The 16,048-nt window shown below is 41.9% G+C and overlaps 1 long non-coding RNA gene across 1 annotated transcript; it reads right to left on the bottom strand.

Annotated features, from left to right (window-relative positions):
* Positions 1 to 9,739: 9,739 nt before the first annotated feature.
* Positions 9,740 to 14,403, bottom strand: LOC131481358 (uncharacterized). Its single transcript, XR_009246243.1, has 3 exons — positions 14,195 to 14,403; positions 13,123 to 13,311; positions 9,740 to 9,853 (listed from the first exon to the last, which is right to left on the bottom strand). It is a non-coding gene; the product is annotated as an uncharacterized LOC131481358 (long non-coding RNA).
* Positions 14,404 to 16,048: the final 1,645 nt, after the last annotated feature.

Genomic DNA, 16,048 nt, shown 5'->3' with positions numbered 1-16,048 from the left:
TGAAAATACGGTGGCATGACAAATGTAAAGAAAAATATAAACTGGGTCGAGATAGAAGTCTAATTATAACAGCTTCTCCAACCAAAACAAACAAACAAACAAAGCCTTAAGGATCTCTGATGGCTGCATGATTTTCAAAGCAAATCCCACTGCAAGTGATTTCCAGTGGCCATGCCAACATTCTTACCTAAAAGGAGGTCATTAAGGATCCTTCTCTGTGTTAAATTAAGTATCTACAGAGGCGGGGAAGCTTTAGATTTTTTATTGTCATCCAGAGCCTCTTTTCTTGCTAATCCTGCCCTAAGGGACCCCTAAGCCAGCAGGCTTGGGACTCAGCCCATCACAACAACCGAACTCTGAAGCTCCATGAAAGGCTAGGAGGCCAGAGAGAAGGAGCGACAAGAACGCAGATTGGGGGTTTACAGCCGCTCTCTGGACTGCTGCCTCTCCTGCTCTCAGAGTAACAGACTCCAAAGGCCCTGCAAGCGCAGCCCCTTTTAAACTGAATTATTTCTTTCTTTGTCTAAAAAGAAATAGTGGAAGTGACTGTATGACATCAGAACGAGGGTTACCTCTTCGTAAGACACCCAGGTGACAAGCAATGACTTAGAAGGGTCATACATTTCTGATAGACACAATCCGTTTCTTGTAAACGCTTCCTTTGCAATTGCATTCTGGAAGCCTTGTGCAGGGCTTTTGTCCTCTCTAGTCAGCTTCGATTGTTACTGAAAATGGTGATAAATCCGTTTCTAGCATCTTTATCTTCTGTCAGAATATTTTCTCAAATAAATGCAAATGAACTAAGTAATTTTGTAGTTAATTCTGCAGGAGTTGCCAGACAGGCTGCTTTGGGAAAGACACCAAGTCTCCACTGTTGGGACTCTGAGGGATTCAATTAGGCAATCCCAGATGAGACTGGAGTGGACAATCTTATAGGCACTCTCTAATCCTGACATGCTCCCATTACAAAATCCCTCTACTTTAACGGAAGAGGAATCTTTCAGTGTTTGTAAGGAAACAGTAAAGTAACAAAAGGGGAAACAGAAATTATTCTCTTTCAGCTGCTCGTAGTGATCACTGCCCTTTGCAGTGCTTTATTCCTTTTGAATTGCTTGTTTGTTTATGGCAAAAGCCTCATTGTAATCAAGTGATTTTTCCAATAATAAAACACTTCCCTCAATTAAATTGCTCTGCGGAGAATTCAAAGATGATCAGTCTGGCTCCTACCTTTAATAAGTTATTTGTAAATGCTTTCATATAAAACGGATAGCTTTTTCCTCATGGTAAAAGTGCCACATGTTTCTTGCAGAACATTTGGAAATTGTAAATGATGAATTAGGAAGAACAATAACACACAACAGCCCCAGCAGTGAAGATTACTCTTACTGTTTGTAAATATTTGTAAACATTTTCCATATATATTCCTATTTATATGCACCTGTTTGCTTAAATTGTGTCCTGTTTTAACCTGGTTTTTACAGTTCATAAGGTAATCACACCTCAGTTCTGCACATGAATTGTGTCTCAAATAGAGCCAAAGTGATCCACTTATTAACATTGTTTTATTTATTAGTATCTTTTTAGTCCTACCAGGATGAAATGGACAAAGATAGGTACATCTGTATGCAAATGAGGAGCTTTTGATCAATTATGTAGCAGTCAGCCACGATAAAAAGCCCAAATTAACAAATGAAGAGAAACAATTATTCTTAATGGCCATGTATAAATGCTAAATTGGCAATTGGAGACAAACAACAAAAATTAATATTCAAAATAATGATTGGAAAAGACAGTTTTTGATGGAAATAAGAGCTTAGAAAAACTAGTACTCAAATTCATTCGGTCTCAGATTTTACTCTGGACAATTATGAACATGTTCTTTAGTTGTACATGCCTCCGTGGTCTTTGTAGTAAATTACATACACCCCTGTTTCCAAAACTTTGAATACAATATGTGTTACAAGGTGTGCTGTTTTGATCTTGCGTGTAATTTCTACCTACGGAATGATTTGTACGCATGCTAAATGTTCTGTAGATATTGTAAACAGACAAAGTAAACCACAAAGAACAGTACAATAAAATTTTTTTTCACAATTCCCTTTTTCTTCTGTGGTCCTGGTTTGTTTCCTATTGGATCTTTGCTAATTGAAACAAAGCCAGCAGGTAACACTGATCATGGCCAGTGATTGCGCTCAAGGTCTCTGATGTTTTCATACTAGCACCAGGGAAAATGGACCCTCCTGGTGCTGTCAATTCTGATTTAAAATATTTCCTTTTGCCTTGTCAACTAAGACCTTGGTATCTGCATCAGGCAGGTTATTTCTGAACAGAATCACTTCTCTGTGGTGGTCTGACTAAATACAATCATTTATAACAATTTAAAAAGATCCCTCCAGGAGTTTCATAAAGATATATATTAAACTGGACAAGCAGTGCGAGGTAACAGGGAATAAAATTCCCTGCTAACATTGTTCAGTTTGTTGACAAAAGCCATGAAGATTTGAGCAAAAATACCCAGACACAGTGTCAACTTTCCCAGCAGTTTTCTTGGTGCTGCGGCTCTTCCCCTAAGCAGTTAATGAGTACTAGAAGCTCAAAAAGTAACTGGTTTGTTTTTGTACCTGGGCAAACTCTTATCTGATAGGCCCACCCTAGAAAGCCCCTGAACATTTTAGAAAATGCTCAGGAAATTGTCTTAGATTGAAGAGAGTAGTTGTGTGTTGGCGGTGGGAGCGTTAACCAAGGCACGTGGACTCATGGGGATAATCTGCTCTGAGTTTTCAGTCTTTTTTTCTTTGCTATGTATGGTAGGTAAAATCCACTTGCTTCATTATTATTGTTGTCGTTATTGCTACATTAAATTCAATAAGCATTAAAAGAAATAAACAGATCTGGTACCTCTTTCTTTCTACATAAAAGACTAAACTCTGTTTAGTAGTTGATGAGTAGGTAATGTAGTCACACATTACTTTATAATGATGTGTCAGTCAATGATGGAAAACATATACAAGGGTGATCCCGTAAGATTTTAATAGAGGTCCTGGTGCAATAACCTAGTGGCTAAAGTTCCCGCCTTGCATTTGCCGGGATCCCATATGGGCGCTGGTTCGTATCCCAGCTCCACTTCTTTTCCAGCTCCCTACTTGTTACCTGGGAAAGCAGCCATGGACAGACCAAAGCCTTGGGACCCTGCACTCGTGTGGGAGACCCACAAGAAGCTCCTGGCTCCTGGCTTTAGATTGGCTCATCTCCAGCCACTGTGGCCACTTGGGGAGTGAATCAGTGGATGGAAGATCTTTCTCTCTGCAAATTGCCTTTCAATAAAAAAATAAATAAATCTTAAGAAAAAAAGATTATAATAAAGCTGGAAAAATCCCTATCACTAATATTCCTCAAAACTCCCCTAAAATAGTACTACACTATGGTACTCATTTTTGTAAATGTTGATGGAAACAAATGTATTTTCTTTTCTGTCACAGGAAACTACAGTATATAGTATGAAATACCTGATAATAAATGCTACGTTTTATTGGCTCTTATATTTAATCAACTATACCTTTTGTTGTTAAATGCTTTCCTTAAACATTTTTTAATTACTGTAAAACACTGTGTTGTGTTACTGTAACAGTAGTCTTATACATATTGGGTTGATAGTGTCTTTTATTGCATCCAGCCATGTTGACTGATTAAACTATACCATCTAGATCTGTATAGGTGTGCTATGAAATTTGCACCCAATCTGTTTCTTAGAATGTGTCACTATCATTAAGTGATGCACGACTATATATGTATGCATTTTATCTGATCCTTACAGAAATTTTATCACACAGGAAAAGCAGATAGAGGTTTTTAAAAAGTTTTTTTTAAGAGGCAGGGAAACAAATAAAGACTACCTATCTGAGGGTTCACACCTCAGGTGCCGTCAATGGCCAGAGCTGGAGCATGCCAAACAGAGCACCCTGGACCTCAGTGCAGGCCTCTCACAGGCTCAATGGGAACTCAGCATAGTCATCAGTGATGTCCTCCAGGCTTTGTATAAGCAAGAAGCTAAACTCAGGAGCTGGAGACAGGTACTGAACCCAAGTATTCCGCTTTGGACACAAGGGTCCTAGCTAGTGTCTTAGCCATTAGACCTAACACCTCTGCTGTGATACAAATTCTTGTTTCTTTTCAATTTATTTCTGTATCTGAAAGGTAGAGTTACAGAGCTAGGGGAAGGGAGGGAGGGAGAGAGAGAGAGAGACCCAGAGGGAACTCTGCCTCCCACAGGTTTGCTCCCCAAAATGATAAAGACTGGCTCAGGCTGAAGCCAGGAGTCAGAAGCTTCTTCCATGTCTCCCACATGGGTAGCAGGGGCCCAGGGACTTGGGCCATCGTCTGCTGCTTTTCTAGGCACATGAGCAGGAAGCTGCATTTGGAACTTGAACTGGTACTCAAAATGGATGGCAGTGCCACAGGACTGGCTTAACCCCCTGTGCCACAGGACTGCCCTCGAAACACATTCTTTATTCCCCTTTTACACATAGGGAAATAAATTGAAACTTTTGGTAACTTTCCCAGAACCATGTAGCTAATATGACTAAGATTGAAATTCATGTCTTCTGGTTCAAATGTTTTCATATCCATATACCCACGCACTAAGGTTTTTTATCTCTTCTAATTGGGTTCAAATTGGTTAAAGTTGAGTCATAGATGGAATTTAACAAAAATGGCTAAATCTCTAAAATAGCACCTAACATGGTAAAGTCAAATTAGCAAAATCATAACTTCTTAGTTTATAAATTGCCATAGTTTTGCCAGTGTTTCTAAGGGCTTCAGGGCCACAAACTTCCAAATGCAGGAAATTTCCACTACTGAGAGTTGGTCTTGTGTAGGGGCCCATTACAGCGGCAGGTACCCAGAGAATGGACACACGTACATTATTAACACAGTGCTGGAGAATCAGGCCCAGGCACTGACTGCAGAGGGAAAACTTTCCCTCTTCCATTTAGGTTCAGAAAACTGCTGTGAATGAGAATAACTACATAAAGACTTACAGGAGAAGCAGCCTTCAATTTTGTCAACATTTATATGCCCAGGAGTCTATGGAAAACATGTGAAACTTGAAGAAGCAGATCTGGTGGCTTAGTAGCTCTTCCCAAAAAAAGGCACTAGGATTCTGCTTCAAATGACAACGCACTGTGAAGAAGTTATTAGGAGATACGTGGAGACTTCTAGAAACTCAATGTGGACTCACTATCTTTTTAAAAAGAATAATCAACCACCTTTTTAAATTTTATTTTTGATGATGTTTACACAGTTGGTTAGGGTGGGAAGGGTTGAGGATTGGGGAAAAGTGAGTGAGACCATTGTTTCCACATTTTCATTTCCTTCCTCCAGTACCTGGGCGAATGGAGGCGATAAGGGAAAAAGCTACACTCAGCCTCCCAACTGCCTCAGTAACCGGGGAAAGGAACTGCCACCCAATATCATCCCAGGGTCCCTGATGCAGAGCAAGCTCCAAGGGTACTGCCCAGGTGGTTTCTGAAATGCTGTCCATCTTGCCACTCCAAGGATGAGGAAATCTTTCCAAGATCCATTGGATGGCATTGCCCACCTTAGAGTCTTCATTTACTCAGACATTGACTGTCAACACTTGGCTTGGGTGGTTGACCAATTTGTTCTGCTCTCCTTGCTCTGCTATGGTACCATATGTCCTCTGCAAGTTCCAAAGGACTGCTATATACTCCATGTGCACATAGGTCCACTGCTGTGCCTTAGCCACTAGGGCGGCCCAGCTCTGACACATGCACTCCGTAGTCAGACCACAGCTCCTGAGTTTCTCCCCATGGTTGGAGCTCTGAGTCAAGCAATTCAGTTGGGGGATCCCAAAAGAAACCTTGTCTGAAGTGATCTCTGATCTGACTCTTGTGTGTACTTGCCAGTACAGGGTCTGGCTCTTCACCACTCACAGAAGCCTACATATGCACTGGTAGTTGCAAACTGCTGGGTCAGTTCAATCTCCAGCCCCAAATCTTATGCAAACCAATGGATGCTGCAGCCCAGCCCAACCCTGCCCACCACACACTTGGCCCTCACGTATTCCAGTGGGAACTGCAGCCTAACTGCAGTTAGAACGACCCCCTCCCCCGCCAGCAACCTCCAATGGACCTATCCCAGCTTGGTTCCTATGCTTGCCAGTATGTGCAGCAGACTGGGACAGTCTATCCCACATGCCATTCAGCTCTCTAACATGTCAGTGGACTTTGAAACCTAGCTCAATCCAACCAACCCCACTATCCAGCCCACTCTCATGCCAGCAGGTGCCACCACCTATGGCCCAGTCTGGCACTAGCTGGCAGATGCTGCAGCCTGGCCCAGCTGGGTCTGCCCCAAGTTCCAGCTCTTAGGGGTGTGCTAAAGCCTAGCCCAGCCCAGCCAGCCCCCAATCCCGGCACTGATATGAACTTCCTGGTGTTGCAGCCCGACTTGACCTGTCCTGCACTCACATCCTGGTTCTCAGATCTGCCAGTGGGTTCTATGATCTAGCCAACCTGGCGTGCCCCCAGACATAACCCCCTCGTATGCTGGTGGGTACCATAACCTGATCTCATCTGTGCTGTTCTTGTGTTGGTTCTTGTGTTCATCCATAGGGACTATGTCCTAACAAAGGAATTCTCCAAGCTCCTCTATCAGGTCTTCTCCTGTTGACAAATATTGCACATACCAGTGGTTCCTTGGTCCAGATTGACTTAGTGCACCTCCTGTCTCGGCAGGAACCGTGGACTTGCTGAACCAGGCCACACCCATTCTGGCTCTTACTATTGGGTGCTACAGCCCAGCCATACCTGGTCCATGCCCAGACACAGCTCTTGTGTGGTTCAGCAGGTGCCGACACCTGGCCCAGCTCCTACACCCACCCTGGTTCTCATGAGCACCAGTGGGTGCTGAAGTCTGAGCCAGTATGTCCATGCAGTGTCAAAGGACACTGCAGCCATGTCCAGCCCAGATTGCCATTCCCATTCTGGTTGTAGCACTCACTAGTAGGAGCCACAACCCAGCTGGAATATCCCCTTAGCTCCCAAACCAGGCCTGTTCCCCACCACAGTTCTTGTGTGGGCAGTGATTGCTCTGACCTTGCTCAGTGTTGAGCCCTGGCAGGTAGGCCCCCAGCCCTTGCTTTACTGTGTGCTGGTGGTTGGTAGTCAGTGGTAACCCATGCTAACCATCCTAGTTCAGGTCTCTTGTGGGCTGGTGTGTCTGTCTGACCCAGAAAAGCCCTCCAGCTTTTCCCCTCCAAACTGCCTGGTCTGAGCCCCCTCGCTTATACCTGCAGGCATAGTGGCCTTATCAATGGAAGTCCCTCAGAAGTCATTCCTCACCTGCAACATACTCCCCCAGCACTGCTCCTTTCCACACATCCCCCTGCCCATTTCCCTGGTGAATGGACAGTCCCTGTGTTCGGGAGCACGTGGGGCCTGTGGCACCAGAGATGGCACTTGTGTGGGCCAGCTCAAACCACTGGGCCAGGGGCCTGAGGCACCAGAAATGGTGCATGCACAGGCCAGCCTGCGTTAAATAATTATTTAATTATTTTTAAAAGCATACATTTAAAAAATTATTTTGTAACACAGTTCCATAGGCTCTGGGATTTTCCTTCCCCCATTCCCATCCTCCTCCATCCTCTGATTCACTTACCTAGTGGTTACAACGGCTGGAACTGTGGCTGCTCCTCTTCCAGGTCTCCCATGTGGGCATGGGATCCCAAGGCTTTGGGCCATCCTCCTGCTTTCCCAGGACACAAGGGAGCTGGATAAGAAATAGAGCATCTAGGACTTAAACCAGTGGCTCATTTCGAATTCTGGCGTGTGCAAGGTGAGGATTTAGCCACTGAGCCATTGTGCCAGGCCTGATTCACTATCTTTCTAAGAACCATCTCTCTCATCCCAGTAGAGTGGAAGAGAGGGCACTTTACTAAGGGAAATTGATGCCCTACTTTGACATGCAGAGGGTAGGAGGTTAGAAAACTCTTCCTGTACCTGTTGGTTCTCTGTTGCTTTCCACTCCAAACTGGTCTACTTGTTTGGAGTGGGATATTCACTTCTCCCCCTTCACCTCTTCCCATCAGCATCTTTCCAGGAAGATGAATATACTCTATACTCAAGGCTGAGTTAGTGGCTATAGAGAAAGCATTTGGGCTAGTTTCTGAAAGGTGAGACATCTACCAGGGGAAAGCATGCTGCAGAACAGCATGAGGCTATATAAGCAGGAAAGAGCAGATTAAGCACATTTCCACCCATCACACTAGATCAATTGTGTCTTGTTTCAGAACAGGTGCAGGGTGCAGGTGGAAGAAGACGGCTCCCTGAAATTTGGGCTTTATGTAGTAAGCAGTCAGGTACTTAACGAGGGGCACATCTATGGAAACAAGCAAAAATAAAGATGAATGGTTGGAGGCATCTATGAAGCCATGTTTGGAGTCCTGAAGTCAGTCAAGTCAGTGAGATCTCTAAATACTGAGCTTATAGAGCTGGGTATGTCTTTAGAGGGTGGTTTGAGGTTACTTTCCGAATTTTCTGGAGTCTGAAGAATTATGTTCTGGTGAGCCCACATTACTATGTGATAAGTCCTTCTACAATACATCTCTCAGGGTGTCAACGAAAAGAAAGCTTTTGGTTTTTCCACATCATAAAGGTGGCAGAGAAATTGAAAACATTAACAGTAAGATGGCAGGATTCAGTATAAAAATGCATGAAAGTAGTTTAATGATAGTGAACTCTTAAAGGATGGGTTACAGTTTTCAACTGCAACAAAATTTCCCTATAATCAAAGTGTGACTGTCTGTGTTGGCAGGCTGAGCTTAGTATCATTAAACTTGATCTTCTTCTTTGCGTAAGTGCAACAGGAATCATAATTTTTCACATAGGTTTCTTAAGTTTCCCCTCTTGGACTTTTAATAAGGAATCTCATACTTCTGAATGCCTCTGGATCGTAGGCAACAGAAGCATTCAACTGCAGTACTATAGATTTGATTGGGTTTCTCTCTTTTCAAGGCCCTCGAAATACCTGTGGCCTTTCTCACCTGTGAAGCTGGGAATCCTGTAAAACAGGAACCAGGCTGATTTGTCCAAAGAGATAGTGTAAGTATGAGCACCACAAAAAGGTCAACCTTAAAACCATTAGTCATTTTTTTTTTTATATACACAGCATTCTCAAACGACACATGTTAAAAACTTGGTAATATCACCAGCCTTAACAATTGTGTCCTTTTATAAAGGACAACAAATTCTTATGAAACTTACACATAAATAACTCATATCTCCACAAAAATAAAGAAATCAGAAACAATTTTTGAATTTTAGAGAGATTACATTAGAAAAAACATAAATATTTCTTATTTTTTTCCAAAGGTACGATCTATTCAATTGTTGAGGAGTCCAAATACCTTTGGAGAACCCAAAACTATAAAATGGGAAATAACAATAAAAATAAATAAATCCTTTGTGGTTTTAACAATAAAAAAAAAGAGAGAACATTAAGTAACTAGCAAGGTTATGATCAAAACCACCATGAAAATTACAACCAATTTTTCACGTTTATTAAGTCCCAATAATTAATTCTTATTCTGCTTAATCTTGGGTTCATGAATTTATCAGTCCATTGGCTTCTCTCTCTTAGTACTGGCACTCTTTATCCAGCTAACTAAGCAATCAGAAACTTGTACTCTGAAGTATCTTCCTTTTCTCCTTTTTCTTTTTCGTTCTTTTTTTTTTCACGTGAGTCTCTAGGACAGTGTTTAGTGGAGAGGAAGCACGTTGGCCCTTAGCTGATTGCAAGAGCTTTCAGGAAAGCAGCAGCATCAAATAATAACCAGCTGTGAATAACAAGAGACTTTGAGTGGCCGTCACTAAACGCATGTTGAGAGCTCATTATAAAGCAGTGGACAAAGAAACTTTGCTGCTTCTGTGACATACAACAGCTTGAGATACTGACCGGAATAATGATCATTCTAATCAGTTGCCCCATGCCAGGGCCTACCGTTGACAGCACTAACACATTTCTAGGAATTGTATGTGATATCTGAACGGTTTTATCCACACAATTATCGCAAGAATTGTCAAACATCCCTTCTGATTTGACCATGTTTCCCATGCAAATAAGCTCCACTAGTTGAACTTCTCCCCTTCCACAAAGTGAGAAAGCAGATCCTTTGAGATTTATTTTGCAGGGACCCTCTTGGAAGTGTCAGAATCAGTGCCCAGAGGATTTAAATTTTGTTTAGAAAAGTTTGACAAAAAGTCAAAAGGTTTGAACATTTGATTAAACAGTATCACAGTTCACTCTGAAATAATATTGACTTGTCTATTCACCAAAGAGATAATGAAAAATTAAGATAAACACAAGAGATAATGATTCTACAAGGTATTGAATCTTTCAATATTGAAATGACTTGATTTTTCTCATATAATCACTGACAAAATGGAGACAACATGAAGAACAGAGGTTCTTTGTTTCTAGCTTGTTACTCAAGAGGTAACGGAAACCTTTCATAATCCTATTAAGAAAGTCTGGTAGGAGGCGGCCATGGCGGCATAGCAAGCAAATCCTTTGCCTGCGGAGTTAACATCAATTCATGTCCCAGCTATTCCACTTCCGATCCAGCTCCCTGCTAAAGGCCTGGAAAAGCATCGGAGAAAATCCCTAGGCTTTAGACCCCTCCCCCCACATGGGAGACCCTGTACCCCAGCTTTGAACCAACCCAGCTCTGACCATTGTGGTCATTTGGGGGTTGAACCAAAGATGAAATGCCTTTCCCTTTCTATAATTCTGATGTTTAAGTAAAAACAAATAAATTTTTTTAAAAGGAAAAAAGAAAAAGACCAATAATCCCCAAACTCATCATTTTAATAATTTTTAAAAGATATATATTTTTTAATCATAAAGTCAGATTTACAGCGAGAAGGAGAGACAAAAATCTTCTATCTGTTGGCTCACTCCCCAAGCAGCTACAATGGCCGGGACTGAGCTAATCCAAAGCCAGGAGCCAGGAGCTTCTTCAGGGTCTTCCAAGCAGGTGCAGGGTCCCAAAGCTTCAGGCCGTCCTCAACTGCTTTTCCAGGCCACAAGCAGGGAGCTGGCTGGGAAGCAGGTCCATTGGGATTAGAACTGGTGCCCATATGGAATCCTTCAGCTTTCAAGGCAAGGACGTTAGCTACTAGGCTACTGCGCAGGACCCAAACCTCATCATTTTAAGTCTAGTTTTGCATTAGTATACCACCTGGGTCCCCTTTTAAAAAGTCGATAAAGAAATCCATTCAATCTTGGCAGTTTCACCGCTCAAGATAACCTTCTCTTGAGAGCAAGAGTTTTGCCTATGTCCCACATTTGTGTGGCTGGACACACAGTTTCTTAGCAAAGTAAACTCTGGAAAAAAGCAATGATTGCTCAAGTAACGGGGCTCCTAGCATCCATTGGGTTTAGTTCCCAACTCGCAGGTCCTGAGTACAGTTCTGACTGCTGGGGACGTTTGGAGAATGAACAGATGGAAGTCTCTCTCTCTCTCTCTTTCTGTTTCTACTCTCCTCCTCCCCTTCAACCTTCAAATTAAAAAGAAATTTCTTTATCCATCTCTCTTTCCTCTTCCAACTTTGTATCTTAATACTTTCTCACCTCTCACTTTTTTGGTATACGTTGCACACATAGTGATTTTTTTTGTCACTCATTCCTCGTAGTCCATTTACATATATTTATTACATTTCTTAACTCCTCATAGATTTAATTTCCAGTGAAAATGAGGAAGCAGACAGTCATATGTACCAGTGTTGTGTGCTAGACCAGCAGGTTTATCAATATATCATTTCATAATTTCTAGAAGCCAATGTTTTCTAAGGATACGATTTTCCATGTTGTAAGTATCTTTAGTTTCTCTGTCAAGTTGAACAACAAAGAGTAGAAAGTGAGTATTCAGCCTAATGACTAAGATGCCTGCGTTTGACACCCAGTTCTGGCTCCTGACTCTAGCTTTCTGTTAATGGAGGCCCAGGGAAGTATTACTAATGACGCTCAGGTCACAGAGTGTCAGTCACTGATGTGGGAGGCCTGGAATGCATTCCCAGGGACTGGCTTCTTTCCAGCACTAAGCCTGGCTGCTCCAGCAAATGGAGAGTGAATCAGCAGATATCTCTTTCTCTTACCTTCTCTCTGTCTCTCTCCGGGATGTGTGTGTGTGTGTGTGTGTGTGTGTGTGCCTCCCAACTAAGAATTCTAAAATGAAGAGGCCAGTAGTAGACAAATTCAATCCTTGGTAAGTAATGTTTCAGTATGTTATCTTATTTGACAATGATCTAGATATTCAATGTTTTTTTTTAACTTTTAAAAAAAATTTTCTTGATTGATTGATTAATTGATGTTAAGTTTGTACTCAGCTGTTATATATATGATGGATGTCATTGTTGATCCTTCCACTGTTCCTGTGCCACTCTGATTTAGGTTAAACTCAAAAACCTGGTAGCTCAGGAGAAAAAAAGAGGTTCAATGCGTTTTTATCATTTAGCCTAACTTAGTATAACTTCAATATTTTAAGTTACAAAAAAGATTTTGAAAAGTATTTTTAAGTTATCATACTCCACAATTATAATTTACATAACTTTTGACTCCGTTTGATTTAAATAAATTATGACTCCATTTGATTTAAAATGAATCTGTTTTATAATCTTATTCAACATTAGTAGCAGTAATATTAGCTTGACCAGTCAACCCAATTAGAATAGAATGTCTGCTTTGTACTTAATATTGACAACTGCCTTCTGTCATGTAAACCTGACAGAGCTTTTGCATCACTGTCTTTTCACTGCAGGTTTTAGGAATACTTATATATTATCTTTTTTCTAAGTTATTTACAGTATTACTGCATTTGTTAATTTGGTAATATTTGGAGGTATGTAGATGTCACACATGTATAGCATACATATATACATAAACAGACACAGTGATGATTTAATCACTGTTATTTCCATATCTTAGCCACAAGTTTGCTATAAATACAGAAACAAACTTTTTCATTTATATGAGTTGATTCTCCTTTCTGTCTTTATTTAGAAGAGTCTGAATTTTACATCTGGCGCATGAAACAAGGTTACCTACTCAGTATGAGGGCCAAAGTTTTTGACCTATATTTGTTGGGGAGACTTTTCTTCTGATCATGCAATCTTACTGAGGCCATGTCTTTAGTGCTAAGTAGTTGTTTTCATTAATGAAGTTATTGAAGCAAGGTGTTTGGGCTTGGAGGCAAAGATATTTTCTTGGGTATTTCAAAGACATGACTCTCACATCCTGTAGAAGACAGTTTTGGGTGCTAGAAAATTTACTCCTGGAGGAAGAAACATAAAGGATGTAAATTTTCAAGTAGTTTCTCTGAGAAAGAGTTTAGAGGCATATTTGCCTTTTACTGTGTTTTCTTTGCTCCATTCCCAGCCCCTGCTACTTCATACATTTTCCTGGCTGCAGAAAGTTGGGCCCCCATGATGTAACTTGCTCCCCATGATAACCAGAGAAATGAGGTAAACTCCCCCACCCATTGTCATGGTCAGTAAGATTGAGACATCTCCAACCACAATTGCTGATCTGGTTAAGCCCAGCTACCTTTGCCCCCAAGCTGTCAAAAAGAGAGAGAGAAGGTTGTCGGTGCATCTGAGCCAAGCTCTCAGGAGAGGAAGGAGAGCTCATCTGGGTTTTTGTTTGCATTGGTTGCTGGATGAATCAGAGTCCACTACACAGGCAGAACCAATGGTTTACATATAAATACATGAGAGCCACATTTTAGGGAATTGGCAAACACAACCATGGAGGCTGAGAATTCCCATGATACTTTCCATAGGTGGTATTCTTCAGTCCAAATCTGAAAGATAGAGCCACCCACTCTGAGGTGCACAGGGCAAAAAACAAGACTCAAGTGAAGGAATTGGTTCAAATCCAGTGGGTCCAAAATGACATCCAGATGAACTGCTCCCTAATGTCCAGCCTCATTGTACCTTTATCCAAATGCAGTGGCATAAAATAAAAATCACTCCCACTCATGTCTGACAGTTCACAATTGCATGACAACTAACATGCCCAAACAGTGGCAAAAAAAAAAAAAAGGTGGACTCCTAATTCCTGAAAGTTACCACCCATTTCCCAGAAATAAGATGAATACTCTGCCCACATATTAACATACATTTTCCGGAACCCAGAAATGTAGAACTCTAACCACATATGGTGCTGCTCTGTCTGTGGAGTACTCTCGTTAGTCAAACTCTCTTGCTTTCACTTGGCTGGCTCAAAACTGATTTTTATCTCCCTCTGAAGCCAAGACTCCGCTGAGGCCTTGGGGTCCCTGACTGTCAGGTATCACAAAGGCTTTAGAACCAGGAATGTTGCTGATGTCTCAATGGACTCTAGGCTGAAGTCTTCAGAACTTAGGGCATGGGGCTCCATTAGGTGTTGGGGGAAGAGTCATCAGTTAAAGTCCAGATTCCAAAAGACAGAGAATCAAATTGGGTCTTGTAAGGTCCACACAGAAGGCCGGCATTCTATCCCTCACAGGAAGAGAGACCAAGTGCCATTCTGTGTTTCTTGTCTCCAAGATGTGGACCGACGGATACACCTGCAAGTACTGAGGACAGACCTTCCCACCTGGTCCACTCTGACTCACAAGCTAACCATCTATGGAAACACCCTCATGGACAGACACACCCCACAATCATTCTTATCCAGGCTCTCAAGTATTCCTTAATTCAGTCAAGTTGACACAAAATGAAGCATCGAAGTTGCCCACAGTAGTGTTTGTCCAAAGGGATGCCGGTCTGGCAAGAACCTTCACCTCAACAGTCTGTGAGGCTGGCTTCATGACATGAGGCATATAGTCCACCCCAGAATATTCTCTCTTTGACAGACAGCACAGAAGTAAGAGACAAAGGGAAGCCGATGAGCATCTCTAAGGAAGAAAGATGAACAACCTGAGTCCTCCTGCCAAACATCACTAGTCACAATACCTGAAGGACTAGTTTTCATGGATATTTTCTCCTGCCAAGGATCTCAATTTGGAAAGCAAAAGGACAAGGGGAGTTCTCCCTGCCCTCACTTGACCATACTTGGTGCAGACATTGGACAGGCTGATTTAATAGGATTCTCACCTTCAGGCCTGGTGCAATAGCCTAGTGGCTAAAGTTCTTGCCTTACACACACTGGGATCCCATATGGGCACCAGTTCATGTCTCAGATACGACACTCCCTTCCAACTCCCTGCCTTTGGCCTGGGAAAATCAGTTAAGGATGGCCCAAAGTTTTGGAACTTTGCACCCACAAACAAGAAACTTTGAAGATCAACCTGGTATAGTTTTGTACTAAAAATTCTTACCCTGTGGAGGAAGAGAGAGAAAATATATTCATGGAAAATTTTAAATGAGCATAGTGGGGAAAAGGCCATCAAATGAAGAAAGAAAGAGCAAAAGCGAAAGAGTGAAAGAAAGAGAGAGAAATGAAGGAAGAAAGGAAAGAAGGAAAGAAAAGGAAGGAAGGAAGGAAAGAAGGAAGAAACAAAGAAAAAAAGCAAGCAAGCAAGACAGAAAACAAATGAATATGTATCTGGCCAAAGAGTCAGTCCAGGATCTGAATGAATCCTGAAACAGAGGGAGACGAAGTTGAAGAGAAGCCAGTGGCACACAGGGGCAGCTTCAGGATCAGGAAGTTGTGTAAACTTTGAACCATGAACAAATTCCTCAGGCACTAGGATGGCACAATTGTAAGGTGTGCAGAGGGCAGTGTTAAAGAGCCTGGAGTGGAAGGTCGAGGCCCGTGTCTGAACACCACGGAATGGAACATGTGGAGGTTAGTTACAGCTTGTTGACCTGAGATCTGACAGAGGCCTTTGAAGTGGGGAAGTGTTGTATAAATCCTCTCTACTCACTTTAGGAAAAACTGTGGTGTTCTCTGAAAACTGAGAAAGAAGCATGGGGATTAATTTCTTGGTAAAAATGTAACTCAGATTATGCAATAGTGTGACTGTATGATGTTTTGGCAAGTGATTCGG

The sequence above is a fragment of the Ochotona princeps genome, chromosome 11, assembly GCF_030435755.1.
Source record: "Ochotona princeps isolate mOchPri1 chromosome 11, mOchPri1.hap1, whole genome shotgun sequence".
Classification (NCBI taxonomy): domain Eukaryota; kingdom Metazoa; phylum Chordata; class Mammalia; order Lagomorpha; family Ochotonidae; genus Ochotona; species Ochotona princeps.
Note: the sequence above shows the minus strand (reverse complement) of the source record. Positions and strands in the feature narration are given on the sequence as shown.